This window comes from Bos indicus x Bos taurus, chromosome 1, assembly GCF_003369695.1.
Source record: "Bos indicus x Bos taurus breed Angus x Brahman F1 hybrid chromosome 1, Bos_hybrid_MaternalHap_v2.0, whole genome shotgun sequence".
Lineage (NCBI taxonomy): Eukaryota > Metazoa > Chordata > Mammalia > Artiodactyla > Bovidae > Bos > Bos indicus x Bos taurus.
In genome coordinates, this window is record NC_040076.1 from 3003736 (window position 1) to 3021388 (window position 17653).

Genomic DNA, 17653 nt, shown 5'->3' on the forward strand with positions numbered 1-17653 from the left:
TCCAGTGATTAGGACTCTGCACTTCCAATGCAGGGGACACGGGTTTGATCCCTGGCTGCGGAACTAGATCTCACATGCTGCTCAGTGCAGCCAAATAAATACGTTTTTAAAAAGTCATGAGCTCCCCACTCCCAGTTTTTTTTTTCTATAATTAAAGCAGATTGAGCCCCCTTGACATGAGTTCCCTTCCCTTTCTTCATCCCTGCTTTGAGATCCTCTGGCTGCCGTATCTCCCGGCCTCTTCCCTCCTCAGCCCAGAGCTGCTGGCTGGCCTGTTTCAAGCTCTCAGCTCTCCAGGTAATTGAGTCTCCCTTGCAACCACCTCCCGTGTGCCATTGATGCTACTTTACTGCACTTCCCACAATGAACATATTTTACCCTTGTGTGTTTAATGGCTGTCTCTCCATTGGAGTGTTAGCTCCACGAGGGCAGCAGTTTTATCCGTCTTTCACCTTGTGCTGCAGAAATGCAGGCTCATGGTAAATGCTCATTTAACACATCAGTGGAGTGAATGAATGCTGCTGCATCACGTAGCTATTTCCCCACATCGTTAGCCTTTGTTCACCCTCTCGAGCATGCTTAGGTCTCTTCTTGGTGACAGTCGTCCCTGGACTTGACCTACCTGGAACTGTATCCACTCCACCTGCTGTGGTCTTGCACTCTGGGCATTACTGAATCTGCTCTCTTGAAGGCCACCGAGGAGTTCCAATGAAGTGTCACTGTCTGTCTGAAACCCCTAAGGCTTCCAATAATTTAAAACTGCCCTCCCCTTTAAAGTTCTCTTTTCAGTTGATGAAAGAGGCAGGGGCGCGATGCCATGAGGGGTTTGCTGTAAAATATTTCAGTAAGGTAACTATACAGCAAGAGGGCATGTGGGCATAGCTTGATCACTGATCACCTTTGAATGGTGATTAGTGTGTGTGTGAGTCGCTCAGTCGAGACCAACACTTTGTGACTCTCTGGGCTGTAGCCCACCAGGCTCCTCTGTCCATGGGATTCTCCAGGCAAGGAGACGAGTGGGTTGCCATGCCCTCCTCCAGGGGATCTTCCCAACTGAGGGACTGAATCTGGGTCTTCCGCATTGCAGGCAGATTCTTTACCAGCTGAGCCACCAGGGAATATGTGCATTGGGGGGGTGTGTGTATGTGTGTATTTTTTTTTGTCAGACCAAAAACCAGACCCACATCCTTAATGGCATCTGACCTGCTGCCCTTCCTGACGGTTCTCCTTCCTCCTGCCTCCCCTCCTTCTACCCATGACCTTGTTTCTGTCTCCTGCCTCTCCTGGATGCTTCCCGGCCTGCCGTGACTTCAGTGACCAGTGCTGGGTCTCTGACTCCCGCAGCCCTAAGCCGTCTCCCCAGACCCACCCAGTTCTGAATTCCCGACCACCTGCAGCCCTATGGCTCCCGTTTATGTATAGGTGCATGCCGAGTGTCTCTAATGAATGCGGATGGTTTCCTCTCAAGGCCCCCCTGCATACCCCTGTCCCCTGCCTGTGCCTCCTGAGTTCTCAGTGACATTGTCCTTCTTGTGTCTTGGCCACGAAACGCCAGAGGCCCGTGACCTCTTCACCATTCTTTGCTTCGCCTCCAATCAATTGTCAGGTCCCCTGTCTTCCTTGCACCCACTCCAGTTTTCTTGCCTGGAGAATCCCAGGGACAGGGTAGCCTGGTGGGCTGCTGTCTGTGGGGTCACACAGAGTCGGACATGACTGAAGCAACTTAGCAGCAGCAGCAGCAGCTGTCTTCCTTCCCAAAGCTTCTTTTCTCCTCCCTGCCCATTTCTTCCTTGCCATTTATCCTTGTTCAGGCTTCCTTGTTTCTTGCCCGAGTTATTGCTTAGTTGGTCTTCCTACTTTAATTCTTACCCCTCGATCTAATGAACACACCATTGTCAAATGAATCTTCTGTTCCGCATTTCCCCCAAACACAAGCGGAACACAGCTCTCTTAATCTGAGACTCCACGCCCCCTGATCTGGCCCCAGATGACTTCTCAGCTCTAGTTCCCACATTTCCTACCCAGGACTCTGAGCTTTTGTCAACACTCTGTCTCACCCCAGGCCTTTTCTATATATACAGTTCTTACTATCTTTCAAGGTCCTGCTCAAATGCCACTTCTTCCAGGAAGACCTTGCTGATTTCTCAGCCAGAGGTAACTGCTTCCACTTCATCATTCCTAAATTACTTCAGGATGTTCTTGCCTCATTTCATGTAATAATTTTTGTAGGAACTTTTCCTGCAAAACTAGAGTTCCCCCCACCCCCCGCCAAAGACCCAACATGTTGTGAGACATTATATGCTGGAGGTAATTAATACTTGTCAAATAAGGTGAGAATTTTAATCTGTCATTTTAATCTTGTCTGCTGCTGCTGCTGCTAAGTCGCTTCAGTCATGTCCGACTCTGTGCAACCCCAGAGACAGCAGCCCACCAGGCTCCCCCGTCCCTGGGATTCTCCAAGCAAGAACACTGGAGTGGGTTGCCATTTCCTTCTCCAATGCATGAAAGTGAAAAAGTGAAAGTGAAGTCGCTCAGTTGTGTCCGACTCTTAGCGACCCCATGGACTGCAGCCTACCAGGCTTGTCCACCTACTTTGTATAATTACGATGATAAATGGAAAAGTGTGAAAAACGTCTAAGCTAGAGAAAAATTTATACCCAAGCATTCTAAATTGCTTTTAATATTTCAGAATTGACATATAAGACTAAAAAGAAACTATCCCAAAATGCAGTGGTCGGGTAGGGTTAGAATTCAATGTTAACCAATGTAAATAGGAATTCAAGGGAGAATTACCAAACTGAACTTATTTACATGTATAATTACCCACCTGTGATCATTCTACTGTTTTATGTATTCCATTTTCCCCCTCCTACATCAAGTTAAAAATACTTCACATCTTTTTTTTCTTTCTAACCAAATACAATGAATTCTTGGAATTGGGAGTGGGATGTGAATGCAACTCTACCACTTGAAGCAAGATGCAAATGGGCCACACGTGTGCAGTTGGTGTGGTGGGGAAGCCGAGCAGATAAACTTATAAGCCATGCTCAAATATGCAAGAGGATGTGTGGAAACAGCATCGGAAACATCTTGCTGCTTCCAGCCATCGGGAAAAGCCATGAAAGAAAACCGCAACTCTTATTATAATGTGGAAATCCATGAAGCACAGGCCTATGGCAACCTGAGATTGCTGCTTCCTTTGACAAGAAGGTATTTGATAGTAGGAACGTGTCGGTGGCTTTGCCTTCTTAAGAAGCGGGGAGGAAAGGATCTCTCGGAGCTTGAGGAGAGAGGCTCTTGAGCTTGAAGAAGCAAAAGGAAAGTGTTCCTTAGTGTTTGGAGGGGGAAGGAACCGTAACCCCTGGGGTTGCTCTCCAGGGTGCCTGTGGGCCCTGCAGTGCAGGACTCTGATGGAACCTCCCTGGCTCACCCAGAGGGCAGGGGCCTTCCCATGAGATCCTGGCACTCACAGCGTGGGCATTAGCTCCTAGATCCTGCCAGGTCTGCTCTGAATTTAACAAGGCCTTGGTGATCTGCTCGCAGGTTTACATTGGAGCTGTGCTGCTTAGAGGACGGGGTTAGTGAACACCTGTTTCATGCACTCGTCTGTTTGATCACGATCAGGGTCATCATTAATGACCCGGAACACCACCTTCGTGTTCTCAGCATCTCCTTTAACACTTGTAAAGTGGGTAGGTTAGTAGTACTCCTCTCCTGCTTTTGAGTTGGATTTTTCTTAATCAGACCACAAGGGGACGCATTTCACCCTGTAAATACTCCCCGCATCCAGCCCAGTCACAACCACAGAGTCAAGAGGAGCTGCAGCCAAAGCCCCCTCCCACATAGGCTGCTCCATCTCAACTTGGAGTCTCCCCTCTCCGTGCTTGTAACCAAGCTCTTTAATTAAAATAAGATCAAGGTCTCTCCCCGCCAGCCCCCGCCCCCGACCAGTGCCAAGGGCTTGGGTTAGTCAGCTTTCATTCTGAAATCCTCTACACCTACCCGCCCACAAGCCTTCCCCAAGAGATTTACATTTTTACAGGGGGAAGTTAATTATGTTTTCTCTTGCAGTCATTTCTGATGTTTCCATGACTCAGGTTCATTAGTAAGTCCCTTCCCCCAGTCCTTAAGGCTGCGCTTGCCAGCTCCCTTTAAACTTGCCAAGAGGGGCGTCAGCCTCCCCCGAGGAAGCACGTTTCCCATCACCTGGCTTGAGTGTCTGACTCACAGGGCTTCCCCGGAATCCTTGCCTGGATCACTGCCGCTTATTCCTTGGGAAATACTCAGGAACACTGTTATACTCCCTGGTGGCTCAGACGGTAAAGCTTCCCCCTGGCAGTTCAGGAAATGTGGATTTGATCCCTGGGGTTGGGAAGATCCTTCGGAGGAGGAAATGGAAACCACTCCAGTATTCTTGCCTGGGAAATCCCATGGACAGAGGAGCCTGGTGGGCCACAGTCCATTGGGTAGAAAAGAGTCGGACTTGACTTAGCGACTTGGCATCACCGACTCAATGGACGTGAGTTTGAGTAACTCCGGGAGTTTGTGATGGACAGGGAGGCCTGGTGTGCTGCAGTCCATGGGGTCACGAACAGTCGGACATGACTGAGAGACTGAACTGGACTGACTTGGCGACTAAACAACAAAAACAGTTATTTCTTTATAGCAGGAGGCATCAAAAGCATTTTATTCAGTTTAAAACATTTTCCAGAATCTTAAATTTAGATAATCCCATTTTATGTCAGAATTTCATTTGTTGAAGCAGAAATTTTTTTTTTTTTTAAATACTTGGGCATTAAATTATTTTGTTCAATGGAGTGTAACTGAGGCCAAGAAATAGTGCTGTGGGGTTGGACCAGTCTGGGAAGCCTGGAGCCTTGGAGTCTAGGTCCTGCTGTGCCTCTGTCTAACAGAGCAGTTTGCATCTTTGGCTTCCTATCTCTCAGTTTTGTTTTCCTCATCTATATAATGAGGAGGCTGTACTAGAATGATCTATAGTGAAAGTGTTGGTTGCTCAGTCGTGCCTGACTCTTTGTGACTCCATGGACTATAGCCTACCAGGCTCCTCTGTCCATGGAATTCTGCAGGCAAGAATACTGGAGTGGGTTGCCATTTTCTTCTCCAGGGGAATCTTCCCAACCCTGGGATTTATCCTGGGTCTCCTACATTGCAGGCAGATTCTCTACCAACTGAGCTACCAGGGAAGCCTGATCTACACTGCAGAAGAATGATCTATAAGTTTCTTCCTTTAATTAATCTAGTAAAAGCAATCAGAAGTCGTGTTGTTTTAATTAAGCATTGACTTGAAATGGAAAATTGGATCAATAGCTGATATAGGATTGTACAAAGCATCTATAATCTGATGGACATTGACGACATCCTGCTGTTTAGAGATCCAGGACCACAAAAGAGACTAAAGGGAAGTACAGCCCACATTGGCTGCTGCTGCTTAACAGTCGTTGGTGGCTGGCGGGTGGCACGTTTTGAAGATATTTTTGAATCGGCTCACAGAATCCTAAAAGAATTAACACATGAGCACGTGAACACGTAACCGCATCTCTGGTCACCAACATTTGATCGAGAATCTTATTAAAACATATCACTGATTTCTTTTGGCACTACTTAAGTTGCTTTCAGTGAAAAAAAAAAATATGTCCTGCTATCGTCATTTCACTTTGGCTTGTCCTGTTCACTTTCCCCCATCACTGTGTTCCCTTGGCAAAGCCTTTAGCCAGCCAGAACTTAAATTAATCAGGGTTGCATGTCAGACGCAGAGTAAGGTGAGCAAAATCCCGTGATGCCAGCTCACCGGGCAGAGTTTCCAAGGCAACCGCTGTTGTCTGTGTCTTCACTCTGAAGGGAAACCTGGGAGAATCTGGTCCTGACGTTGCTCTGAAAAGAACCAGCATGGGGTGAAACGATCTGTAAATGAGGGACTTTGGTTCCGGCCTGGTGTTTGTTTTATTGCTGTAAGGAAAGGTCGTATTCACATTTATTTTCTCTAGCTCTGAAATGAGGGTTTGAATTGAACTACTTGTGGATGGGCAATTAAAAGCATATTTAAAATATACACGGACTACAGTTCTGAGAATCACTGATCTTCCAATGATAAAGAAGGGACAGAGTCAGAATTCTCACAGGAAAAAGAAAGAAATTTTACCCTTAAATGAGAATAGGATTAGCATGGGCCAAGATGCAGGAAAAAAAAAGGGCAGAGAACAGTCCCCAACCAGAACACCTTCAAGCTCCCACCTTCAAGTTTTTCTCCTTGTTAATGAATGAGACGATAACATTTATTTTCCAAACCAAGGCACATGAGAGGGTGAAAGGGGGAGATTCAATAATTAAAGGTTGGGTCAGGATGAGACATAAAAAACCTTCCCAGGCAAGCCCGCGTGTGTATCACCTGCCTTTTGTGCTGTATGGTAAGAAGGCTTTGGAACAAAGATCCCCTCAGCTAATGCAGTTTGAAAACTGCTAGGCTCGAGTGGTGAAGATTCTGTTTCATCTGATGAGATCTGTTCGAGTGGGAGTGGAAGAGAAAAATGGAGAAACATGGGAGGGTTTGAACAGCCACTCAGGGAGACGTGACAGGGAATCAAACAGAAACAAACTGAAAAGGCTTGGAAGTCTTGGTTGTTGCTAAGGGAGCACCACTTTGGGTGACCGCGGTCAGCAGATTTGTGATGTAATCCAGTAAAGACTATAGTAACTATGATTTACCTTTGAGAGGGTTTCTGGGGGAGAAAATCCCAACACAATAAACGTGAAAACAGTTTGTGGTTATGATTAATCCTATTTTCTGTAAAGAAATTCACTCAAAATGGACATCAATAAGCTTATGAAAAATGATTATTGCTATCCTCAAAGAAATAAACTGAGTTTGCCATATATTGTGAGCTAATAAGATAAACTGAAAAGGCTGCAGTCCTTTTATAGTGTTAAATATATTTAGCTCAGGTGTAAACATATGTTTGCTCTTTATTCAGATGAGGTTTCCTGATGGAATACTCGGTTTTTTTTAATGGTTATTTATTTTATTTTTTGGCTACACTGGGTCTTTGTTGCTGCATGGCCTTTTCCCTAGTTGTGACGAGCAGCTGGAGCTATTCTCTAGCTGTGGTGGGCAGGCTTCCCATTGCAGTGGCTACTTATGTAGCCAGGGGGTCTAGGGTGTGCAGGCTTCAGTGCTTGCGGCTCCCAGGCTCTGGAGCACAGGCTCAGTAGTTGTGCTGAATGGGCTTAATTCCTCTGAGACATGTGGAATCTTCCCAGATCAGGGGTTGAACCCAAGTCTCCTACATTGGCAGGCATATTCTTTACCACTGAGCTACCAGGAAAGTCCTGGATGAACTAATCTTAAAAGTTTTAAAAAGTATCATTTTGATATTTGGCAAAACTAATACAATTATGTAAAGTTTAAAAATAAAATAAAATAAAAAAAAATAAAAAGGGTCTATTAAAGAAAAAAAAAAAAGTATGTCTTACTTTGAGCCGCTATAACAAAATACCACAGACTGCGTGGCTTATAAACAACAGAAATCTATTTCTCACAGTTCTGGAGGTTGGAAGTCTAAGATCAGAGGGGCAGCCCTCCGGGTTCTGGTGAGAACCCTCCACCAGGTTGTAGATAGCTGTTTTCTTGTTGTTTCCTCACATGGCGGAGAGAGAGTCAGAGAACTCTCCAGGGTCTCTTATAAGGGCACTAATTTCATTTGCTGCACTAATTTTTATTACTCTGGGAGCAAAGGTCTGTATAGTCAAGGCTATGGTCTTCCCAGTGACCACGTAGTGTTGTGACGGCTGGATAAAGAAGGCAGAGCTCGGAAGAATTGATGCCTTCGAACTATGGTGCTGCAGAAGATTCCGGAAAGTCCCTTGAATAGCAAACAGATCAGTCAATAGTAAGGGAAATCAACCCTGAATACTTATTGGAAGACTGATGCTGAAGTTGAAAGTTCATTTTGGTCACCTGATGCCAACAACTGACTCATTGGAAAAGTTCCTGATGCTGGGAAAGACTGAGGTCAGAAGGAGAAGAGGGCATCAGAGGATGAGATGGCTGCATATCATCACCGATGCAATGGACATGAACTTGGACAAACTTTGGGAGATGGAGAGAGACAGAGAGGCCTGGAGTGCTGCAGTCCATGAGGCTGCAAAGAGTCGGAGGCGACTGGGTGACTGAACAACAATTTCATTTGCATGCACTCCACCCTCATGACATAATAGGCCTTGCCTCCTAATACCATCACGCTGGGAGTTAAGATTTCAGCATATGAATCTGGGGATTCCCCTCTGGGGAAGGGGCAGAGAACAGGCATTCAGATCATTGAAAAGTAATCAAGAAATGTACTTTTGCTGTAGAAAAATTAGAAAATACAGGTAACTGAAACGAAGGCAATAAGACCATCTGTAACTCTAAACGCTATCATATGTTAGTGTATATCTTTCCACACTATCTCCTAGGCATTTTATTTATATGTGTAATTAAGAAAGAGAATGATGTTTGGTTGCTGAAAGGATACTGATGTGAGATCAATGTAATTTGGAGTTGAAAAGAGCATTGACTATTTTTTGATCAATTTTGGAGGATCTGAATTGCTTGTGTGTGTTTGCTCAGTCGCATCTGACTCTGTGTCACGCCACGGGCTGTAGCCTGCCAGGCTCCTCTATCCACGGGAATTCTCCAGGCAAGAATACTGGAGTGGGTTGCCATTTCCTCCTCCAGGGGATCTTCCCAACTCAGGGCACGGAACCCAAGTCTCTTTACTCTCCTATACTGGCTGGCAGACTCTTTACCACTGTGCCACCTCAGAAGCCCAAATAAAATGCATAGGAAATATTAAGTTTTCCATGTTAACAAATATATACTTACAGTATTGTTTTAATGACTGTATAGTAGTCCATGTATTGATTAGTTCATTTAACCAAACTCCTGACATTAGGGCTTCCCTTATGTCTCAGCTGGTAAAGAATCTGCCTGCAATGAGGGAGGCCTGGGTTCGATCCCTGGATTGAGAAGATCCCCTTGAGAAGGGAGAGGCTACCCTCTCCAGTATTCTGGCCTAGAGAATTCCATGGACTGAGTGACTTTCACTTCCACTTTCTTTCCTGACATTAGATAGGAGGTGGTTTCCAGGCCTTTTGTATTGTAGACAATGTGGTGTTGCACATCTTCTAGTGAAATCTTTGTGCACAAAGAGTGAATGGAGCCAGAGTGTGCGACACAGCGGTAGGTCTGAGGGCTGAGATCTGCCAGCTGTGGGTTCTGTTCGTGAATCACTTGTGGAATGAACACAGGATAACAACGGAAGAGGAGATGGGGATTCTGGTTCCCACCCAAACATACAGTCCTGAGTGTGTCACTCAACCATGCCACGGTTTAGTTTTCTTATTCGTTCACAGAAAGTAGAGATAATGGATGGACCTGATCCCTGGAATGGGACAACTGTGAGGATCAGATAGGGTAACACAGTGTGGAAAAACCAAAGTTGTAAAGCAGTGTACTGTATAGGGATGTATTCTTTTCTTTTAAAAATGCTATTTTGCCATGTTTTTTTCCCGTGACATAAGCAGCGAACATTTATTTCACATGGTTCTGGAGGGTGGGAAGTCCAAGATCAAGCTGGCAACAGATTCTGTGTAGAACCCCTTCCTGGTTTGCAGACTACCATCTTGTCTTGTGTCCTTGTGTGGCCTTTCCTTGGTGAGTACACGTGAGGGAGGGGTGAAGAAAGAGAGAGATCTTATGTCCTTTCTTCTGCGTATAAGGTATTAATCCCATCTTTTTTTTTTCTGAGTCACAGGTAGTTTGTGTTATGAAGACTTCATCTTAATGTTCAAGTGGATGAATGCAAAAGTCTTCATGACCGTAATGCCAGTGGAGTGGGACAACTGTTAGCCTAAGAAGTAGAAGACTAAAAAAGTAAGTTGAAGTTCTGCATGAATTAACTGTAATTGTCAGTGAAGCTGTGCAACATTAAGTCATCTAGAACTGTCTCCAGTTTTTAAGATTATGTATTTCGGTTGTGCTGGATCTCGGTTGCTGCACGCAGGCTTTCTCTAGCTGCAGTGAGCAGGGGCTCCTCTCTAGTTGCAGTGCATGGGCTCCTCATTGTGGCGGCTTCTCACTGCAGGGCACAGGGTCTGGGGTGTGAGGGCTTCAGTAGTTTTGGCTCCTGAGCTCTAGGGCACAGGCTCAGTAGTTGTGTCGTACGGGGCTTCTCTGCCCCATGGTATGTGGGACCTTCCGGCACCAGGGATTGAACCTGTGTCTCCTGCACTGGCTGCTGATTCTTTACCCCTGAGCCACCAGGGAAGTCCCCGTTTCCTCCAATTTTTGACATTCTCCAGGAAAAATGGATTTTTTTATGAGCTAATCCACAAGGTTTGGGTAATGTGGTGCCTGAATGGGCACTTTTGGGCAGAAGCTACTAGAAACTTTCAGGCTAATCAGACAGCCTGGCTGCTTCCCGGATGACTACAAACCGAAGGCAGAGGGAGCTTGCAGCTCGCAGAGGCAGAACCCTTGCTGTGTGATCCTGGGGGCAGTGGAGGGGGGGTTATTCCCTCCCTGGCCCCTCACCCACCCTCCTGCCCCCATCAGTCAGGAGGCTGCTCTGAGGCTGGTGAGTGTGATTTGGACCTGATCCTGTCCAGCCCAAGAGAAACAGAGGCCAGCCTGCTGTCAGAGATAACAACGGCTGTTGGAAGGGAAGTCTGGGGAAAATATTTGAAAAAAGAATCCTGGGAATTCCAGCTCCAGTCCAGCAAGGGCCCCAAAGGGGGCAGGTCAGGAGCATGAATGGAAATTTGCAGCCTGAATTAACCCCAAAGGGACAAGCCTACAGCTGGAAACCACATGCCTCCCACATAGCCGTCACTCATCCATAGGTGGGAAAGCAAAGAGTATAGTTCCGTTCATCAGACACGAAGGGGTGTCAAGCCTTCCTTCTCTCTGACCTTTGTCCACAGCGTGCCCTGCCCTGGTGGCGGGGGGCACCACTCACACGGTGTTCTCTGAGATACTGTGTCTTGGCCGTTTAGGGTCTGTATTAGGACGCTGCCTCTTGCCTTCTCCCCTGCTCTTGGAGATGGGGAGCACACAGTAGATGCCCTGCGGTCCCCGGATGGAGGCGTCAACAGCGCAGGGCACAGAGAGGGGAGGCTGAGGACCACCCCCTCCTCACCATCCCCCCCCCTCCCCCGCCGCCTGCCAGCGATGCAGCCTGCAACGCCTGCATGGCAATTCCCAGGCTCCTAAAGAAATTAACTTTCTACTCCTGCCCCCATAGGAAGATGCTTGGGTCAGAAAGAAAGACAAATGCAAAGTTATAAACACAACAATTCTGAGTTCCCTGATAAGTGCATTATGAAGCTTGCATACTTTCCATCCCTGGAGAGGTCCAGAAACTGGAACTCGGTGTGGCAGGGGGCCGGCTGAGTCAAGGAAGGGAGGGAGCCGAGGCTGTTTCTGGTTACAGGCTGGAACAGGCTGACCAGAGCCCACTTGTTTCACTAGAGCAGGGACGGACAAGTGCTAGGCTTTTTAAAGTCCTTTCTTTGTTGTAGATATGTCTGTCGCAATTATTTTAAGTTCTCCCAGCTAATTTAAGTATGATACATGTGTGCTCAGTCGCTCAGTCATGTCCGATTCTTTGCGACCCTATGGACTTTAGCCTGCCAGGCTCCTCTGTCCATGGAATTCTCCAGGCAAGAAGACTGGAGTGGGGTGCCGTGCCCTCCTCCAGGGAATCTTCCACACCCAGGGATGGAAGCTGTGTCTCTTATGTCTCCTGCATTGGCAGGCAGGTTCTTTCCCTCTTTACCTGGGAAACCCAAGTATGATATATAGTGCTGACCAATTAAACATCCCAGTACATTTCCCTACTTCTTTTAAACTATTAACGTTTGATGATGCTGCGGAAGAAGGGGAGCCCTATTAGTAAAATTGACCTTTAGTTTATTTGTGATTTGTAAAGAAAGGCTTATCATACCTGATAAATAGAAGAAGGAGTGGCCTAATATAGACCATGAACAGTGACAGGAATGCTTCTAAGAGTCCAGGAGTCATTGATCCCTGGTGCCCATAGAGACAGTCTCGTGCCTGCAGGAAATAGAGTCTGGAAGAGGGCATTCGTTTGAGGTAAATAGCTAACTTTGGGGGTTGCCTTCAAATATCGAGTTTCTTTTTTTTTTAATTTTATTTTATTTTTAAACTTTACATAATTGTATTAGTTTTGCCAAATATCAAAATGAATCTGCCACAGGTATACATGTGTTCCCCATCCTGAACCCTACTCCCTACTCCCTCCCCATACCATCCCTCTGGGTCGTCCCAGTGCACTAGCCCCAAGCGTCCAGTATCATGCATCGAACCTGGACTGGCAACTCGTTTCTTACATGATATTTTACATGTTTCAATGTCATTCTCCCAAATCTTCCCACCCTCTCCCTCTCCCACAGAGTCCATAAGACTGTTCTATACATCAGTGTCTCTTTTGCTGTCTCGTACACCTATTTTTGTTTGATGACTGCATTTTTTTCAGTTGCTGATAAATCATAAGCAGAGGGACAGACTGATACGGGTTTATCCTCTTAAACGTTAAGTTCATGAAGAGATGCACAAAAGCTCCTTTTGAGGGCTAAGAGGTCAAAGGTTATGTCTCTGTTTTGAGCTTTCCAGATCCCAGAATAAAGTGCTTAAGGGGAATCATTTTTGTTTTTTTAATTTGAAGCATAGCTAATTTATAATGCTGTCTTAGTTTCTAGTGTACAACAAAGTGATTCAGTTTTGCATACATATGAATGCGTTCTTTTTCATATTCTTTTCCATTGTAGTTTATTATACGATATTGGATATAGTTCCCTGTGCTACACGATGGGGCCTTGTTGTTTATAGATTTTATATATATTGGTTTGTATCTGCCAACCCTGAACTCCTAATTTACCTGTCCCTCCTTTTCCCTTTGGTAACCATAAATTTGTTTTCTGTGTCTGTGTTTCTGTTTTGTAAAGAAGTTCATTTGTATCACTTGTTTAGTTTCCACGTTTAAGTGACAGCGTATAGGTCTTCCTGTGTCTGACCGACTTCACTAAGTACGATCATCTCTAGGTCTACCTGTGTTGCCGCAAATGCCCTTATTTCATTCTTTGTCATGGCTGAGTAAGATTCCATTGTATATATGTGCCATATATTCTTTATCTGTCCCTCTCTTGGTGGACATTTAGGGGTTTCTGTGTCCTGGCTATTGTCAATAGTGCTGCAGTGAACACTGGAGTATATGTATCTATTCCAATTACTGTTCTCCATAGTGGCTGCATCAGTTTTCCTAAGGGGAATCCTTTCTTAAGGGGAAGTCACGGTTAGTGACCTAAGAATTGGAGGTTAGACAACCTGAAGAGAGGGAGTGTGGGAGAAAAGAAGAAATAGCAAGAAAGACACAGACAGACACTGTGAGTTGAACTGGTACTTTTAGGAACCACAGAAATCATCCAGGAACATCCTTTCCTCAAGGCTGTTCACCCCAGAGAGAGAAGGAAGACTCAGGGATACTTTGTAGCCTCTTAAGAGGAAATTTCCTTTTGGAGGAAATCTGTTAGAAAGCCTTCCTTCCTTCCCTTTTTTTTTTTTCTCTTCAGTAGCTGCAGCTCCCGGGCTCTAGAGCACAGGTGCAGTAGTTGAGGTGAACGGGCTTAGTTGCTCCGAGGTGTGTGGGATTTTCCCGGACCAGGGATCGAACCCGTGTCCCCTGCACTGGCAGGTGGTCTCTCACAGCTGGACCCACAAGGGAAGTCCCCTTCTTTGCCAGTCCAGGGCTCACAATTCTATTGGACTTTCTGGGCTGAGAAAGCGGGAAGAGGGGTGAGTAATAGCAGATGATCCTGCCAAGGAGTCTGGGTGGTTAGAGAGAAATTAGATTTTAGACTCATGCAGTCAACCTATGGACAGCAAGACTCCTTCTGGAAGCCATGAGATTGCCTCTGGACCCCTGCTGGGGTTGCCAGCTTTGGAGCGGAAAGACAGGGGACTGCCTGTGAGGCCCCTGGGGGACAGAAGAGACGGCTTGCGGGGTCCCGGCAGTCTGGACATCAGAGCAGAGTGATCGGGTCTGGAGCCAGTGGATCAATACGGGAGGTGGTCAGCATGCCAATTACACATACGGGCCTCTCCAAAGATAACTGGCTGTCTTCAGGGATTTGTTATGGAGAGAGAGAGGCTTGGCTGGTATAGAACATCTGTATTGTTAAAAAAAATTTTTTTTGTTAGTGTGTATTTTAGAGGTAAGCGGTGGGAGGGAACCCAGTATAGATATTTTCATTTTGTGAAAAAAAATATTTCAGGTGTGAATCAAGGCTCTGCTGCAGCTGCTAAGTCACTTCAGTCATGTCCAACTTTGTTCGGCCCCATACGGCAGCCCACCAGGCTCCCCCATCCCTGGGATTCTCCAGGCAAGAACACTGGAGTGGGTTGCCATTTCCTTCTCCAGTGCGTGAAAGTGAATCAAGGCTCAGTTAGGTTCAATGCTGGGGGCTGGTGAGCTGTTAGTTGGCTCATGGGCTGGGGCTAATGCCAGGGAAAGAGTGTCCAGTCTGAAGTTTCTGCCTTCTTGTCAGGACTCAGCCATCTTCTGAGCCTCGGTGTTTTCCTCTGTGAAATGGGGTTGTTGAGAGGCTGAGATGAAAACTCCACATAAACATTGTAAGTTCTCACCAACAAGTTGGGGTGTTTTTCCCTAGCTGAGGGTAGAAGCTCCTTGGGGTCTCTCCTTCATCTCTAAGATGGAGTCAGTTATGGCTCCCGTATGAGAGAAACACAAACGACGTCAATGAGCGCCTGCTCAGGATTTTTAATTGCCTTTATGCTGAGTTTTTCTTCATCCCTCCAAGCCTTTTTTGGGGAGATGAGGAAATATAGTAGATCTACAGAGCTCTGTACATACAAAGTACTGAATGGAGGGGGAGAAAAAAAAGACCCCCCTGGTCAGCCTCCCTCCTCAGGTCTATAGAATGGCAGAGAAGAGCAAGTGGCCCCTGCATTGCTCTGTGAGGCCGTGGTAAGCGGCCAGGGTCCCCACCCAGACTTCAGGCAGCCATGTTGAAATGCAAGATGGCGGGGGCCCTAACAAACCATCCTTCTCTCTGCCGGCAAACTCTGGAGTCTCGCTCAGCCTGGGAAGTTTAATCACAGCTAAGCAAATGATCTTGGATTTATTTTGAGGGCCTTCCAAAGCCAGAGGGGAAAAGTTATTTTATTTTTATAAAGAAGAAGAAGAAAAAAAAACCCAGTAACCCTTTGCCAGCTGAGATCTTTCTTCATCTTTTTTTTTTTTTTCCCTAGTTTCTTGACTTCTGTAACTTCCTAAGCCTGGTGGGAGGCGAGTTCACTGTCTTGAACAAAGGGTGGTTTATATCCTTTGCTAGAAGACAAATGGGGGGAGGAGGAGGGAATGAGAGAGACTCAGAGTTCAGATTTTTATTTCTGGAGAATATGAAATTCTTCTGGTGAAGTAGTTGCCCTGGTCCATAGGTTAAATAAACATCACACATATGGGAAGCGTTAGAGAGGACTTACAGAGTCACGGGGCCAAAACTGTGTCTTATTGTTACTGAGGGAACCAGAGAATTCCATTGAGAGCCTAGGTTAAGATATTTGACCCCATTAGGTCTGAATGAAGAAGAAGGGCAGAAATATGAATGAATTTCTGATACTAGTTTTATTTCCCTTGGGCTCCAGTTGTGTGAACATGCTGTGTATTTGTCTGCATTCTGGTCTACAAATGAGGCCTAAGTCCATGTGTTCAGTTTAACTTAACAAGATTTTATTGTGCACCTATGAGAAGACTCTTGAGAGTCCCTTGGACTGCAAGGAGATCCAACCAGTCCATCCTAAAGGAAATCAACTCTGAACATTCATTGGAAGGACAGATGCTGAAGCACCAATACTTTGGCCACCTGATGTGAAGAGCCATCTCCTGCCTGGAGGGGAAGCGGGCAACGGAGGATGAGAAGGTTGGATGGCATCACTGACTCAATGGACATGAATTTGAGCAAACTCTGGGAAATAGTGGAGGACAGGGAAGCCTGGTGTGTTTCAGTCCATGGGGCTGCAAGGATCGGACGTGACTGAGTGACTGAACCACAAGGTGGGGGGCCTGGTGTAGAAGCACGGGAAGGGTAGGGAATGGCTGCCAGAACAAAACACCGCAGACAGGGGCCGGGAATGGTGGGTCTTAAACCACAGCAGTGGACTGCCTCACGGTCCTGGAAGCTGGGAGTCTGAGGTCAAGGTGTTTGCAGGTGCGGTTTCTTCTGAGGCCCCCCGCCTTGGCTCGCAGATGTGGGTCTTCTTGCTGTGGAGGGTCTCAGTCCTCATCTCCTCTTGCTTCTTGGCTGCCTTGGGTCTTTGTTGCTGTGCACAGGCCTTTCTCTAGTTGTGGTGAGCAGGCCCGAGGGCTTCCGCAGTTGCAGCATGCAAGCTCAGAAGTTGTGGCACACGGGCTTCATTGCTCCATGGCCTGTGGGATCTTCCCAGACCAGGGATTGAACCCATGTCCTCTGCATTGGCAGGCAGATTCTTAAGCACCTGACCATTTAGAAAGCCCTTATTTACCTCTTTAAAGATCCTATATTTAAACACAGTTCCATTCTGAGATCCTGGGGATTAGAACGTCCAGCATGAACTTTTTGTGATACACAAGTTTAGCCCGGACTACTTAATGGCCTCCAGCAAAGAGCCTTGCAGGGGGGTGGGGGGTGGCTGGGAGACATGCCCACAACTGTCTGCTCTAGTGGCAGCCTGAAGTCAGGGCTGGGAACAGAGAAGTCTCTTTTCAAATGTGGGTCCTCTCCCCTTCTCCCTGCAAAGCCCTAGGTCTCTGTCATCAAGGAGCTTGGAGTGCGTCCTCCTCTGGGAGAGATGGCGCCTGCAGCCATGAAACAAACCTGGGGAGGATGCAGCCACGAGACTCAGGAGCTGGGGTCTGGGTGGTGTGGCTGCTCCCTGAGCGGGTAAGAGATGTCACCTTTCGAGTCTGTTTCTCATGTGTGAAGTGGGGCGGGTAGGTGGAGGTCAGTGGGTGCAATGACCCGAGGATTCCATGATTCCAAGCCATGTGTTGTTTAAGGGCAGAGTGCCAAAGTGAGGGGTAAGTAATTGGTGCTGGCTCCAGTCCGTGGAGAAGGTTGTGTGCTTGCTTAGCGCGGGGTGTTTCCCATCGTCTTGGCTTGGGCTGGAGCCAGCACCCTCCTCATGCCTGACTGACTTTTTTTGTTCAAAAGCAAGCCATCTCTTTTTCCTTTTGCAAAATAAAAACAAAAGCCCCCCACAACACACAAAAAATACAAAAAGAACCCACAACCCTCCCCAAACAAACAAAACCCAAACAAGGAAGCTTCTGCCCTCGGAGCCGAAGCAGCCCGTGTTTGGGGGCAGGCTTAGAGAAGGCACTGCCTGCTTGTCTCCATGGGTGCTGCCCCGTCTGCCTGGCTCAGCTCTGGTTGACTGTTGGGGTCCCCCTGCACAGCTCCAGATTCTGCCCTGGAAATCCCGAAGGCTGGCTACTGAGAGAGAAAGCTCTAGAAGGAGTCTGCCAGGGACCCTGGTGACAAGGCAAATGACTTAGAATGAGAGTCAGACAATCCAAGAGAA